Source organism: Triturus cristatus, chromosome 2_2, assembly GCF_964204655.1.
Source record: "Triturus cristatus chromosome 2_2, aTriCri1.1, whole genome shotgun sequence".
Classification (NCBI taxonomy): Eukaryota; Metazoa; Chordata; class Amphibia; order Caudata; family Salamandridae; genus Triturus; species Triturus cristatus.
In genome coordinates, this window is record NC_140582.1 from 424,089,269 (window position 1) to 424,106,256 (window position 16,988).

Sequence of the window (16,988 nt, forward strand, 5' to 3'; positions counted from 1 at the left end):
AGAATTGTGACTTGAAAGCCAACTTCACTTGTAAAGAGCATTTTGGACACTAAACATGACATTTCCACCTGCTGCCAAACAAAAGTTATTACCTTTTAAATATAATAATGTAACTCAATGTTATCCTATGGGAGAGAAAGGCCTCACAGCAGTGAAAAATAAATTGCATGTCCCATTTTTAAAGTACACTACACCACACAAGTACACAAGTAGCCTACTTTATGGTAGACTTATTTGTATTAAAAAGGGAGTTTAAGGTCTGGGTTTATTATGCCAGATCGAATTGGCAGCTTAAAACGGTACATAAGCTGCAGTGGTGGGCCTGAGAGTTGTTTTAATGGGCTACTGAAGAGGGTGGCAGGCCAACTGGTAGCATTTAATTTACAGGCCCTGAGTACAAGTAATATCACTTTAACAGGGACTTTATAAGTAAAATAAGTAGGCCAATTTAACATATTTTAGGGAGTGAGCTCAAGCACTTTAGTACTGGTTAGCAGTGGTAAGAGTCCTAACGCCAATAAACACGAAATTCAGGAGGTGTAAAGGAGAAACATTTCGGGATGACCCTACAGAGAGGGCCAAATCCAACACTTCATGTCCAGATATGTTCTGCTATGTCATGGTAATTATAATTATTATAGCGCTTGAATCACCCATGGGCATCTTGATGCTGACAACAGTTGCAAGCAAGCATCCACAAGGGCAGGTCACTTTAAAGTAGGTAGGCTTTCAACAGTTTTCTAAATTGGCAGTTGTTCATGCAAGTACAAATATGCATTGGGAGCTTATTCCAATAGGAAGAGTCCGGGTAAGAAAAGACTCTCTCCTGCATCTGGCCAAGCGGAAGCAGGGTACGCACAGCTGGGCTCGATCCTTGGATGTTAGGTTTCTGGTGTGTACATACGATTTGATTTTCTGTTGGCGATAAATGGGGCATTTGCTCCTTAAGGCGTTATGTGTGAAACAGCAGATCTTAAAAATGTTCCTTTTTCTTACTGTCAGCCAATGCAGAGCCTTTAGTGAAGGGGCCAATGGTGTACCAGATAGAAGATTGAGAACAAGCTTGGTTGCCGTATTTTGAAGCACCTTTAGTTTAGCCACAAGCGTCTTGTTTACTGCAGCCATTAGAGCATTGCTGTAGCATAGTCAGCTCACTACCAGGGCTTCTACTAAAGTTCTTCTGGCAGAAATCGGGAGGTAGGGAAATATTCTGCAAAGAAGACACCTATTACAATAGCACAAACCAGCGGTAGCCAAAATGTGATCTTTCATAGAGAGGACTTGATCAATGTTTATGCCCAGGTTCTTTGCGGATTGTTTGGTTGATGGAACTGAACCCCTTTGGGGAGGCCACCACTCATCAGACCATAGAGAGGTGGCTTTGCCAAACAACTTGACCTCAGTCTTGTCTGCATTTAATTGTAGAAAGTTGCCAGTCATCCAGCTGGAGATGGCTAACATTCCCTTAGCAGAGCACTTTTTAGTTGTGGCCAGATTTGATTCAAACATGAAAGTCAGCTGGGTATCGTCAGCATAAGATCTTGGGGCAGATTTACAAGCCCCGTATGCCACTTTTGCGCTGCCGTTGCATCGCTTCTGTGACACAGCGGCGGCGTAAAGCCAGTGCCATGCTGTGGGGTATTTACAACGTGACGCATCTAGGGAGATGCGTCAAGTTGTAAAGCCCTGCGCCACATGAAACCTGAATCAGGTTTCATGTGGGTGTTTTGGCGCAGGGGGGTCGTTCCGGCGCAGGAACGCCTCGTAAAAGTGGCTGAGTGAAATCTACAAGATTGCACTCAGTCACTTTTCTGACCCCCCTGCGTTAGACATAACATGGCGCGTCTGGCGCTAAGAGACCTGTCGGTATACATGCGCTATATAAATTCCCCTACAAATACAAATACAAATACATAGGCAGGGTTGACACAATGCTGGAGTTGCGTCTTGCTCGCGACACAACTCCAGCACTGCGCCAACCTTACGCCAGCTGATGCGACACGCATCTGCATTTCCTTGCGCCACGATGCGCCACATTGTAAATGCGGCTCATCCGTTGTGGTGTAAGGATGGAGATGCGTGTAGCAAGTTTCCTGGCGCATCCCTGCTGATTTGCAGGGATGTGCCAGGAAAACGTAAATCTGCCCAATTATTTCAAAACCGTAAGGCTCAATAATCTTAGCAAGAGGTACCATATATAAATGTTAAACAAGTTAGGGCTCAAACAAGAGCCCTGTGGTTGTAAGAAGCTGTGAGTGAAGTGGTGCTTTTGAAGAATTTACTGGACAATGAAGAAGCATCTTTATTCTGAGTAAAGTCCCTTAGGTCATCACCCTTCTGCTCTTGTAGACTGCTGGTGTGCCAGCTGAGGGTACGTTTAGGGAAAGGAGTAGTCCCCTCCTCCTCAACTACACCAAACTGGTTCTGGGGCCATCTTCTCTTCCACAAGTTTTGTGCTAATATGGATACAGATGGCCCAGGGAACATAGACTTTCATTCCCTAGTTCTCCCTCTACACAAAACTGTGACAGGACCCTGGTCCCTTTCAAGTAAATGAAAATCCTGGACCCTCTCTTGTTGCTCTTTCTGAACTGAAAGGAATCACATACCTCACACCCTGAGCTTCTTTCAAAAAAGGCCTAAACCGTTGTGTCAGCTCTGGGAGCAGTTTCCACACTAAGGGGAACCCCTGACAGGGTTTGGATGCTGGCAAGTTAATTCTAATTAGCCTATTGAGTTCTCAGGCAGACAAATTACAATTGTTTAGAAGTTACTTTCCACAATATTTATTAAGAATTAGACTTACTAGTGGATTGTATTTTTAATAAGCATTAAATAGTGGTAGATTCTTCTGGGTATCTTATCCCAAACCAAATATAGTAGAATTATTATTTTAACTAAACCTGTAGTTTTTCAAATAAAACAGCTACAGTCCTCAACGTATACATAGCTTTTGAGGGACTAGTCATTTTAGGTACATGCCAACATGAAATTGTTGTATGTACCACTTTTAAATACAAGGGGGCAGATCTATATCGGAGATGCGCCACTTTTACGCCGCCGTTGCGTCACTTTTGTGACGCAGCGGCGGTGTAAACCCTGCGCCACGTTGCGCCATATTTACATCGTGACGCATCTATGGAGATGCGTCACGATGTAAAGCCCTGCGCCACGTAAAACCTGCATCAGGTTTCACGTGGGCGTGTCGACAGAGGGGGTGGCGTTCCGTCGCAGGAACGCCCCTGAAAAGTGACTCAGTCAAATCTATAAGATTTGACTGAGTCACTTTCCCAACGCTGATGTGCCAAAACCCTGCGCCTGCTTGAAGCAGGCGTAAGGCTTGACGCACCATGTTAGGGATAGGGTAGTTTGGCGCAGTGCTGGAGTTGCGTCGTGCTTGCGACGCAACTGAAGCACTGCGCCAACCTAAAGCCATCGGATGCGTCACGCATCTGTTTATTCCTGCGCCATGATGTGCCGCATTGTAAATGCGGCGCATCATGTGTGGCGCAAGGGTAAACTTGCGTGACGCATCTTTCCTGGCGCATCCTTGCTGATTCGCAGGGATGCGCCAGGAAACATAAATCTGCCCCAAGGTATCCCACCTTATGAGCTGCTAGGCCTACTTAAGGGTTACTACTACATATTTGAAAGTAAGACTTTTGCTGTCAAAAGGGATTATCTTAACATGTTCCCTTGCTGTTTTAAAAGGTGCAGGAATCATGCTACACAGGTAGGCCTAAACCATGTTTTCTTTATCTGCATAGTGGATTGCACAACATGTACCGTATTCTACAGGTACCATTCAACTTTCCATGCATAAGTATATTTGATGCACCATATACTATAGCCTTAATGGAAAGTTAAATATACTAATTGGGAGTTATCCAAATTTATCATATTTCAGTGGCCACAGCACATAGTTTCACAGTGTGATGAGTTTAATAAAAGATAGCATCACCAGTCCACAAACAATAGGGGTAACCACACAAAAATAGGCACTTTCTGACAGTGTCTGTTTAAATGACCTTAAATATAATGACTATTTTGCATCTGTGTGTGAGTGTGTGTGTTTCTGTGTCTGTGTGTTTAGTGTTTGTATGAAAGGTGAGTCTATGCATGTTGTTGGTGTTTGAGAATGTGATGAAAACCAATATTTCATTAGTGTGTGTGTGTGTGTGTGTATGTGCGTGTGTGTGTGTTTGTGAGGGAGTCTGCGTGGGTGTGTGTCTGTGTGTAAGGATAGATAACAGTCAGGATTATATATTTTCTAAGCATGAGATTAAATATGAGTGTGTAGGAAGGATAACAGTATTTATTTAGGCCTAGGAATAGATGATGATATGAATGTACATATCTTATTTAGTTAACTCAATAATGTTTTTGGATAAGGATCTGTGCAAAGCAATTGGCCTCATACTTGCATTTCAACAGAAGGGAGGCAAATGGGCAGAGCAACACGGCTAGAAAGAAAAAAGAAGACAAAAAGGTATGTATGATTAATGTAAGAGATAATGTTTAAGTAATCTTCTAAAACTCATGTACTCAGTTTCAAAATAGATGATAAGAAGAAGGAAGACTCTTACATCTGCAGACACCTTTACACATACCATCTTTACATAATTTATTAGAGTAACCAGATTAAGGTAAGCTGATCATAGTTGCCTGTCAGGTGGTTAGATTAGAACACACAGAAACAGTCCTTTGTGATGCTTACATTGCTTTGAACTTTGAAACAGAGGAGTCACTTAAAGGAGCAACATATAGTAGAGCACATAATGCTGTGGTGTTGGATTCATGTGTAAATAATTGTTTGGCATCAAATGGTAATGTCTGGGCTGACTTCAGTAGCCTGGTGGGGTCCCAGTGATAGTGGCCGCTTGATTGGGAAGAATGATGGAACTACCAACCCATAAAATAGAACCACCATTATCTATGGATTGAAAAAAAGGGTGTCTGTGTTGTGTTCAACTTACCAAATGTTGTTATGGGTTGTTCTCAAGCCATTTATGTTCACTAAGGTACTAGTAAGGCAATGCTGGTGATTTAGGAGGCTTGCGTATGATTTATCACCACTTTTTGCTGTCAGTAGCTGTTGTTGTGGAAAGCAGTGCTTTCAGTGGAAGAGTTTGGTTTTCCCCTGTCTATTTTTGGCTTCTTTCGTGTCACTCCAAAGCTTACTTTTTGTCAGCTGACCACTTTTGATATTTGCATTTGGCTAATTTGTGCATTCCTTCATGAAGTACTACTTCATTATTCAGTGTCTTGTAGAGCTGACTCTCAAACTCTGTAAGATTGTCAGACCATGAGATGACAATACAAAAGGATGTATGGAATGTTTGAAGGAATGTATTAGTATGGATGTACATGATGTTTCAGTACATGTATTTTAAGCAATACGTAATTCCAACTTACTCTGGTTTGGGTTTAGCACCAAGACAGAACATCATACTGAATCAGACGATGATGTTGAATTATAGAATCACGGGTAGTAAGTGTGTACAGGACTAATGTACATTGAGAACCATGTGTCAGGTGGGTTAGGGGTATGTATTCAACCAAAGGAGTAGCCAGATCATTTAAATGCCCCCGCTTTGAACTCTAATGGCACCAAGCAAGTGAGCCCCCAAACCTCCCTTTAAGAGCTCTCTAGTCTTTTCCATCAAAGCATCCATTCATATAAGCTTTTATCTCTTGCATTCATCCACTGATATCCACCATTTCTCCTTCACATTCTGTCATCCATTCTTTCTTTCATCCGTCATTCTATCTACATCCATATATCCACTCTGCCAGCCATCCTCTTTATGATCGATCAATCCATCCACTCTCCCATCCATCCATCCACTCTGCCATCCATACATCCATCCACCTTGCCATCTATTCATCCATCCAGTCCATCATCCACTCTGCCATCCATTCACTCATCCCTCCACTCTACCATCCATTGATTCTGCTCCTCCATCTGCCATCTTTTCACCTGTCCACCCCTTTATTCCTCCATCTGTTCATCTGTCCAGCCACCTATCATTCCATCCTTTCACTCTGCCATCTGTTTACCTGCCCATCCACTTATCCGTTCATTCATTTATCCATCCATCCTTTCACGCTGTCATACTTTCACCTGTCCAACAACCTATCTATCCATCTCTTTACTCTGCCATCCTTTCACCTGTCCATTCACTTATTCATTCATCCATCCAACCATGTATTCTGCCATCCTGCCTATCCACCTATCCATTCTCTCATCCTTTCACCCACTCATCCATCTAACTAAGCAGTCATCTAACCACCCATTCATTCATCTACTTACTCATTCATCCTTCCTTTATACCTTCCTTCTTTTCAATATGTCTTCCTTCTTTCCCTTATTTACTCATCTTTCATTCTTTCTTGCTCCTGCTTGCTCTTCTATTTACACTATATTCCTTTCTTGTTAATTATGAGCTTTTATCTGAGGAGTTGCAGACATAAGAGGCCCATAAATAAATCCACCCCGGCAGTAGCTGCTAAAGCAAGGGGGAGGGGTGGTGAGAGGAAGGTTCATGATATCCCTGTAATCAACCAGTTTGGTAAAAATGAGGATGTATGTGCCAACTGCATCCCTTTGACCAATATAAGTTCAGTGTCCATCTGCTAAGATGCTCAAATCGCCTAGTGGGAAAATGAATTCATTAGTTCCTATTCAGAAATTGTTCGGGTAGGCCAGGGAAGTCAATTGGGAGAATGGCTTTTCTTCCAGTTGGCGGCTGTACAAAACTCATCCCAAAGGGCAGTTGAGGCAGACTTTGTCTGATCAATATGGGGCTTACAAGCCTATTACTCTGCCGTTGCGTCACTTTGTTTGATGCACTGATGGTGCAATGGGCTTGCTCATATTTGCAAAGCCACATTAAGTCACCCTGCATGAGTTTTCATGGCCTTGTAAATAAGGGCCCCTTTCATGCATTACTCTGCGTGAATCAATCAATCAATCAATTGATTGATTGATTGACTCTGCGTGAAAAGGGTGTTGGTGTGGATTTTCCCATGCAACATCCTTTGAACTTGACGCATTCACAGATTTACAACATTTTGTAAAACTAGGAATGCGTCAAAATCCTACGCCTCTCCAAAGGAAGATTAGGAATTGTGCAATGAGGAGAAATACTTTTATTTCTCCTTGTTTTTTCCTCTTTCTTTGTGTGCTGCAGAATGCCATTCATGATTGTTTTTGTGCAAAAAGGTGTTCCTTCCTGTATAATAAAATCATCCCCGCAGCGAAGGCCCTCTTGCAAAATGATGCAAGGGTGCCTGTGCTTGCGCATGGCACCCAATTGGTCACCTGCACATGGGAAAGCTCAGGGATGCGTCATATTGTTGTTAATACAATGTATACCTTTGGAAATGACGAAGCACAGTGCAGCTAAATGGCTTTCGGCACAGCGCTGTGTAATTTTCTTGTAGATGAGGCCCTCAGTGTTCAAGTGGCGGGAAGATTCTTTGCACAGCATAATGTGAGAATAGGTTACAGTTACTCCCCGTGAAATAGATGTTTTTCATAGAATATGGCAGTCAATTGTAAGCTTCAGAGAAAAGAGGTAACAAAAGGAGGAAAGAGGTAACTGTAAGAGGAGCAAGTTTGCACAATACCGAGGATTGTAAGAGGTCAATTTAACTTCCATGCTTGTATTCTTACATTTAAAAATAATATCCTCTTCGTTTTAGGGCTTGATGGCGCATATGCTCACTGTCGAATAAAATTGCAAATCAACAATTTTATCCATTTTATGGATTACAGCTATTCGGCCCAGGAAGACTTGTCCTTCAAATGTCTTAAATGATGTATAAAACGGCTGAGTTTCCAGATAGGAAGAGGACATTTTAAACAATTCCTAATACTGTTGTCTTTGAATCCATTTGCAAGGATTCAGTAGTTGGTGCAACAAGATACTCTAGAACCTTTCCGAGTTCCGTGTATATCTCAATTTGAGTGCAAATAGGATTTTGAGCCTGAAACAATATTCCACGTTAGCGCACCAGCAGGATTTTCTCTGCAGGCTTTGCCCCAGGCAACACCAAGTGGGATTTCCCCACTGAAAACTGCATCAGTCTGAGTTTTCATTCCTGATAATGGGGAAAAACTATGGGGCATATCAACAACAACCGGCGATAATTATCGCTGAGCACACTTAGCGCCAGGATAATTATCGCTGGCTAGCGCCGATTTTTATCGCTGAGATAGCGTGCTATTAGCAACGCTTATCTCATCAGCGATAAAAATCCTGGCGCTAACTGGCTAACGTGAGATTATCGCTGGAAACCCAGCGATAATCTCACGTTAGCTTGTTGATAGGGGCTCACAAACTTAGCCATGATATCCTCCTTCCATAGGATATCATGGCTAAGTCAGTCCTGAAGCAGGTGTTAGGAAAGTAGCTATAACAGGTGTTATCGCTACTTTTCCTGACGCTATGCTTTCTCCTGTCATGCCAGGTCAGGAACGCCCACTTTGCATCTCATTAGAGATGCAAAGCTGGGTGTTACGAATCCTGACGCTAAAGCAAGGTTTCACGTGTTAGCGTGACCTTGCTGATTAGGCGATAAAATTATCGCCGCTTTTCGGCCGAAAACGGCCGCAAAAGCGGCGATAATTTTTTATCGCCTGCTTGTTGATATGCCCCATAGTGCTTCTGAATTATACACCATTCTGAGGTGTGAATGTCGAAATAAAGCACTAATGTGCATGATACATGCTAAAAAAAAGGATACACGACCCGAATTTGCCATTCTGAATGTAATTTTCCAGGATATAGCAATCGTACAAGCATGTGCATTTCTACACAAGCATGCTCCCCGTAAAGGCCTGCTAATAGCTGAGCGACAACCTTTAAAGAGAAGAGGCCTATTAAGACAGGGGAGGCATGTCTGCTCGCGGATCATTGTTACACGAGAAAACAATGTGTCTGTTTCTTGTCATCTGCAGGAAAATAAAGCATCCTCATTTCCAGTATCAGTCTCACAGCACATCCATTGCTTTACCATTTGGGATGTACACTGATATAAGATCCTTTCATGACAATGAGGCAGGGCAGAGGCTGCAGAAGAAAGGATGCTGCCTTTTGCTTTGACCTCGAGGGCTCCTCCGGTGTGGTTTCATGATATATATACTTTATGGTCCCTTTATCTTTCTTTGATACCATCTCTTAAAAGCACAGAAGATTGTTGGCACTTATAGTGTATCAGATACCGCTGAGACCACTGGGCTCGCCAGGCTCCAGTTCCAGTGATAAAAGCCTGTCTCGGCCAGCAGGCCTTATCTGTTATTGTCTCGTGCGCTTACACTCTTCCTCCACCCTACAAGGCCCTGCTATTGATTTCTGCTCGTACACAAAGTAATACGAGGTCTACAAGAACAACAGCATTAACAGAACAGAAAATGCATACCTGCACAAAGCCATCTTTAGGCACAGGAAACACATCTCCAACAATTTACCATACTTGATATAATTTTTCTTAAGTTCAACAAAAATTGGCTATACAGCAGATTGATGCAAATATTGCACGACACGTTATTAATACAATTTGAGAACAACAATGCATGAAAATTAATTCTTACGGATATGTTACTGAATATATTTTCAATGTGAAGCAAGCTATAATGTGTAGAAATAGCTCTATGTTTTTCATGTGTCCCTCTTATTTTTTATAAGCAGTAAGTGTATGGATTTCCTATCTTTCTGTTCAGAAGACATAACTAGTCCTGTGCAAGATTTTTCTTATACAGGCTTTCTGCCCAGATTTTAAGAAATGGAAAATGTGCACATTTTCACCATTTTCTATAACAAAAAATTCACCTGATTTTTATCAGTGAGGTACTAGGTCTGAGTAAAAAATATTTTGCCACGGACATTTTCGCATTGAACTAGTCTTCTTGTGGTAGATTGTGCTCATCCCTAATTTATCATTTTCATTATGAATTCTGCAGACTCCAGTGCTCTAAATAAAAATGCATGTGAACTGTGAGAACTAAGTTTTTCGCACACTTGTGGCTTAATTAAACAACTATTTGCACATGCTATGGATACTGAAGCAGCGCTGGATGGAGTTTGAATCATGGAAATCATTGGTGCAAATTCAAGTACAAGCTGCACTTGAGTGGATGGACCTTTAACTCAAACTGAGACTTAGGTGCCGATCACGATCCGGTAAAAAATTCCCCCGTGCGACTCGTATCGGGTCTTTTTACCGTACGAATCGTACAAATGCCGTACGAACTGGCAATCACGATTCGCATGGTAAAAAGTCCATACGACCCGCACCGGGAATCATTCCCCACACGTCCTCGGGTCGGAAAATGTGTCCGACACGTCCTCGGACGATTTACCTTACAAACGTAAAAATCCAAGTCCGACCGAGGAATCACGATCCATCCCGTGCGTCCGAGCCTACAACCGTATGGAAAAAACACCGTCCGCACCGAACACCAATAGCAACCATGGAGACATGTGCCCGCATACGCGCCCAACACTCCCCCCAGCCCCCGTACGTCCGACACGTACCCCCCGTATATGTATACCCCCACCCGTCTATGTACACCCCAGTACGTTCCAGTCGTACCCCCACCCCAGTTCGTGTCGTACCACCGTCAATGTAAACCCCCCCACCCCTGTACGTGTCGTACCACCGTCTATGTACACCCCAGTACGTTCCAGTCGCACCCCCACCCCAGTACGTGTCGTACCCCCCGTGTACCTACACCCCAGTACGTTCGAGCCACACCCCCACCCCAGTACGTGTCACAGCCCCGTCTACCTACACCCCAGTACGTTCCAGTCATACCCCCACCCCAGTACGTGTCGTACCACCGTCAATGTACACCCCCCCACCCCTGTACGTGTCGTACCACCGTCAATGTACACCCCCCCACCCCTGTACGTGTCGTACCACCGTCCATGTACACCCCAGTACGTTCCAGTCGTACCCCCACCCCAGTACGTGTCGTACCACCGTCAATGTACACCCCCCCACCCCTGTACGTGTCGTACCACCGTCCATGTACACCCCAGTACGTTCCAGTCGTACCCCCACCCCAGTACGTGTCGTACCACCGTCAATGTACACCCCCCCACCCCTGTACGTGTCGTACCACCGTCCATGTACACCCCAGTACGTTCCAGTCGTACCCCCACCCCAGTACGTGTCGTACCACCGTCAATGTACACCCCCCCACCCCTGTACGTGTCGTACCACCGTCCATGTACACCCCAGTACGTTCCAGTCGTACCCCCACCCCAGTACGTGTCGTACCACCGTCAATGTACACCCCCCCACCCCTGTACGTGTCGTACCACCGTCCATGTACACCCCAGTACGTTCCAGTCGTACCCCCACCCCAGTACGTGTCGTACCACCGTCAATGTACACCCCCCCACCCCTGTACGTGTCGTACCACCGTCAATGTACACCCCCCCACCCCTGTACGTGTCGTACCACCGTCCATGTACACCCCAGTACGTTCCAGTCGTACCCCCACCCCAGTACGTGTCGTACCACCGTCAATGTACACCCCCCCACCCCTGTACGTGTCGTACCACCGTCCATGTACACCCCAGTACGTTCCAGTCGTACCCCCACCCCAGTACGTGTCGTACCACCGTCAATGTACACCCCCCCACCCCTGTACGTGTCGTACCACCGTCCATGTACACCCCAGTACGTTCCAGTCGTACCCCCACCCCAGTACGTGTCGTACCACCGTCAATGTACACCCCCCCACCCCTGTACGTGTCGTACCACCGTCCATGTACACCCCAGTACGTTCCAGTCGTACCCCCACCCCAGTACGTGTCGTACCACCGTCAATGTACACCCCCCCACCCCTGTACGTGTCGTACCACCGTCAATGTACACCCCCCACCCCTGTACGTGTCGTACCACCGTCCATGTACACCCCAGTACGTTCCAGTCGTACCCCCACCCCAGTACGTGTCGTACCACCGTCAATGTACACCCCCCCACCCCTGTACGTGTCGTACCACCGTCAATGTACACCCCCCCACCCCTGTACGTGTCGTACCACCGTCAATGTACACCCCCCACCCCTGTACGTGTCGTACCACCGTCCATGTACACCCCAGTACGTTCCAGTCGTACCCCCACCCCAGTACGTGTCGTACCACCGTCAATGTACACCCCCCCACCCCTGTACGTGTCGTACCACCGTCAATGTACACCCCCCCACCCCTGTACGTGTCGTACCACCGTCAATGTACACCCCCCCACCCCTGTACGTGTCGTACCACCGTCCATGTACACCCCAGTACGTTCCAGTCGTACCCCCACCCCAGTACGTGTCGTACCACCGTCAATGTACACCCCCCCACCCCTGTACGTGTCGTACCACCGTCAATGTACACCCCCCACCCCTGTACGTGTCGTACCACCGTCAATGTAAACCCCCCCACCCCTGTACGTGTCGTACCACCGTCTATGTACACCCCCCCACCCCTGTACGTGTCGTACCACCGTCAATGTACACCCCCCCACCCCTGTACGTGTCGTACCACCGTCTATGTACACCCCCCCACCCCTGTACGTGTCGTACCACCGTCAATGTACACCCCCCCACCCCTGTACGTGTCGTACCACCGTCTATGTACACCCCAGTACGTTCCAGTCGTACCCCCACCCCAGTACGTTCCTGGCGCACCCCCAACACAACCTCCTAAGTACGGAGCGCACCCCATGCCCCAACATCACAACCGCATGTACGAGTCGTACAAAGCCACACACAAGGACCAAATCGTACAACCAAATGGCCCATGTACACACCGTACACACGCTCAAAACGCACGTACACAACAAGGACAAAACAAAACAACTCAACAATACACCATTCGAAAGGCACACAGCCACTAAACATGGCCAACAACCACTAAAATAACACAATCACTGACCTGCAACTGTCAAAAACAAACAGAGGCCCAATACACCACCACTCCTTATAACACACCCACCCAAAATTCAAACACTGCCACACCCACCCATGGACCAATAAAAAGGGCCCACACACACAAACCATGAGCCTTTGCAACAGACCCACTGCTGCCAGACACCACAGAACCAGACTACAAGCGACACCACATCTTACACTTGCACACCTTCACACGACCACCCTCACAAACACCCTCTCATCACATTCACACACACACACAACCATCCACACCCCCCCCAACATCCACACACCCCCCACACCCACACCATCCCCACCCACACCCCTCACCATGCCCACTACCAAGAATCCAAAGTTCAGTCACCGAGAGTTGGAGGTCCTTGTTGATCAAATCCTCAGAGTCGAGCCACAGATCTTTGGAACATTGGTCAGAAGCACCAGCCAGGCAGCCAAAACAGCCATGTGGCAGACCATCGTCGATGCTGTGAATGCTGTTGCGGACACCAGGAGGACCAAGCAGGATTGCCAGAACAGGTGGTACGATCTGCGGAGGAGGGTCAGAGCCAAGAGACAGGAGGAACACGACCAGGCCAACGCCACCGGAGGAGGGCCCTCCCGCAGACCCGTACAGTACCATCCCTGGGAGGAGAGGGTGATGGCCATACTGCCGGTGGAGGCAGTTGAAGGAGTAGAAGGACTCCGAGACCCGGGTGAGTACACAAACAACGCACCTCACATGGGGGGAACTGCAACCACAAACAAAATTACTAACAGGCACGCAACCACCACAAGCCATCGCATTACTCAACCACACTCCATGAGCAGGCACATGCCACTGCTGCCACCATGCCCCATGCACCCAGCTGGACAATGTCAAGTCACAGGCCACAGAAGACAACAACACATGACACGGTAACCCGGATGGCGGGAGTGTGGGCACCAAGAATCACATAGTGCGACTCCAAAGCAGACAACAATGCCCTCTGCCCATATGGCCTAGGTCACAGCCAGACAAACACTGTGTCCCAACACAGGAATGACTTGCCAGCAAATGGCGGATGCCTTGCATCAACACATGGGGGTGAAGGCACCGTTTTGCACATGCCAGCAGCTAATGAACAGCCAACAGTGTGAAAGAGTGGCAGCACACACCACCACAGCAGCAGCGCACAGACACACAGCAGACAAAATGGGTGCCTGGAGATCAGAAACAAACTCACATCAACAGGCCAAGGGCCACTCAAAGTTCTGCTAACAGTGTGTGCCCAGGAAGCTGGGCCAAGGTGACAGAGGGTGACACACGGAGGGAGGGAGAGGGGGACACAGAGGGAGGGAGAGGGGGACTGAGAGGGAGGGAGACACAGGAAGATGGACAGAGGGAGGAGGCTGACACACAGAGGGAGGGAGAGGGGGACACAGAGGGAGGGAGAGGGGGACTGAGAGGGAGGGAGACACAGGAAGATGGACAGAGGGAGGAGGCTGACACACAGAGGGAGGGAGAGGGGGACACAGAGGGAGGGAGACACAGGAAGATGGACAGAGGGAGGAGGCTGACACACAGAGGGAGGGAGAGGGGGACACAGAGGGAGGGAGAGGGGGACACAGAGGGAGGGAGAGGGGGACACAGAGGGAGGGAGAGGGGGACTGAGAGGGAGGGAGACACAGGAAGATGGACAGAGGGAGGAGGCTGACACACAGAGGGAGGGAGAGGGGGACAGAGAGGGAGGGAGAGGGGGACAGAGAGGGAGGGGGACACAGGAAGATGGACAGAGGGAGGAGGCTGACACACAGAGGGAGGGAGAGGGGGACAGAGAGGGAGGGAGAGGGGGACAGAGAGGGAGGGAGAGGGGGACAGAGAGGGAGGGAGACACAGGAAGATGGACAGAGGGAGGAGGCTGACACACAGAGGGAGGGAGAGGGGGACACAGAGGGAGGGAGACACAGGAAGATGGACAGAGGGAGGAGGCTGACACACAGAGGGAGGGAGAGGGGGACACAGAGGGAGGGAGAGGGGGACACAGAGGGAGGGAGAGGGGGACAGAGAGGGAGGGAGAGGGGGACAGAGAGGGAGGGAGAGGGGGACAGAGAAGGAGGGAGACACAGGGAGAGCAAATCAGTCCTTTGGTGTGTGGGAATGTCTGCTCGTCAGCAGGTGGACTGCGTGCATGTAGACAAGGGTGCCCAGTGCCAGAACCCCCCCTCTTCATCAAGGCAAAACGCAGGGCCATGTTACAACCTGTACACGAGCACAAGGACAGCCACCTGCATCATATGAGTGTGTGGATCCACTCCATGTGCACATGTACAGTGCTACAAGGAAGGCGCAAACGCATAGCTCGGCACACATGCACACTCCACTGCTGACTGCAGTCACACTTGACGCAGCAAGTAAGACTGTGCCACACATAGTTAAAGGGGCCAAATTGGTGCCCAAGGGACACACACATGCACAAGTGCACTGTGAGTGGAATGCAAGACAGATCCTAATTCCAAGAGGAAATGTGCCAACTTTGTAACGGATGCAACATGGATGTTGCATGGATCAAAAGTAACATTGTCTCTCTCACACACAGGTCAACGCCGTGCTGCACCCCCCAACACTGGGGGGGAACACTCACAGGACCCGGATCTGCAGGAGACCGATCCCACCGGCAGCGACCACTCTCACCACTCTGCGGACGACCCCGACCGACCTGGCCCCTCTGGTGTCCAACCACCTGCAGCACCTGCGTCAGGTACAACCGTGCCAACCACCACCCCCACTCCTGCCACATCCCAGGAGACACCCAGGATCCCTGCCCCAACACCACAATGCAGCCAGGCTCGCCAGGAGGGACACGGTGTCCCGGGCACCCAGGAGGAGGCAGGCGACAACGCCAATGCCACCCCTCAGGGGTCCCGGAGACCCGATGTGCCCACAAGGGCAGGCCAGACGCAAGTGGGCAGGGGTGGTGGGAGTGGAGAGCGGCGGAGGCGCGAGCCTGACCAGTTGGCTGGGGATCCGGTATTTTCCCATGTCCGTAACATCCTGGACTCATACCGGCAGGACACCACGGGCATGGCCCAGGTTGTGTCCGTCCTCGAGGGGATCAAGGTCCAGCAGGCCCAGCAACATGCGGAGCTAATAGCCTGTCTACAGCTACACCAACGGAGGATGGAGGACAGACAGGCTGAGCAAGTGACGGCGTCCCAGGGGATTCACGCTGAACTCCGTCGGATGGCCGACACCATGGCCGACCCTCCCTGTGCCAGAAGGCGGAGAACATCACCACCCACAGGGAGGGATCATGAGGAGGAGGAGGAAACATCCGACGGAGCATCCCAGACGTCGTCACGGCCTGCTGCTGAGGTTCCCCGCAGGAAGCCGGGTCGTCCACGGAAAGGACCGTGAGGGTGGCTGCTACATCACCATCTCCCAGGACACCTGGCCTGGCACCTGGCCCACTGGAGCAACAGCATCACAGCATCAAGAGACATTCTCTGCCACATGGCCCTGCTGGTCACTGGCTGACCAATGTTGACAAAGACTGTGGCATGGACTCTGAGGATTTCCAATGGCAAGGACACCAACTCCCCTACTGAACTTTGGATTCCCTAATCCCGGAAAGGCCCTCACTTGGCCCCCCCCCCCCAATAATAAATCACACTATTAAGAGTAGATGCCTGCTGGTAGCATTATTACCTAACATGTGTCTTGTACAGTCTAAACATGCCTGAGTCATCTGTTCACTTCAACCATCCACACCCTGGGGCCTGAGTCTGGCACAGGACACATGGGTCACAGTTTTCTAGGCAAGACAGACATGGAGCACCATACACACCCGTGATGGTCAGAACCAGCTGAGGGGGTGGCCGAACAACCGTGCTGACAGACACATTGAGTACAGCAACAGTCATGCGCAGAGGTCAGGGATCCTGGCCCGTGTCCTGGGGGGCACCCAGGTACGTGTAGACAGGTGGCAGAACCATGTCCTGCAAGCTTGAGTCCGGTGGATGCAGAGAATGGGGTCATGGACAACGTTGGATGCATGGGGATGGCACATGTCACAATACC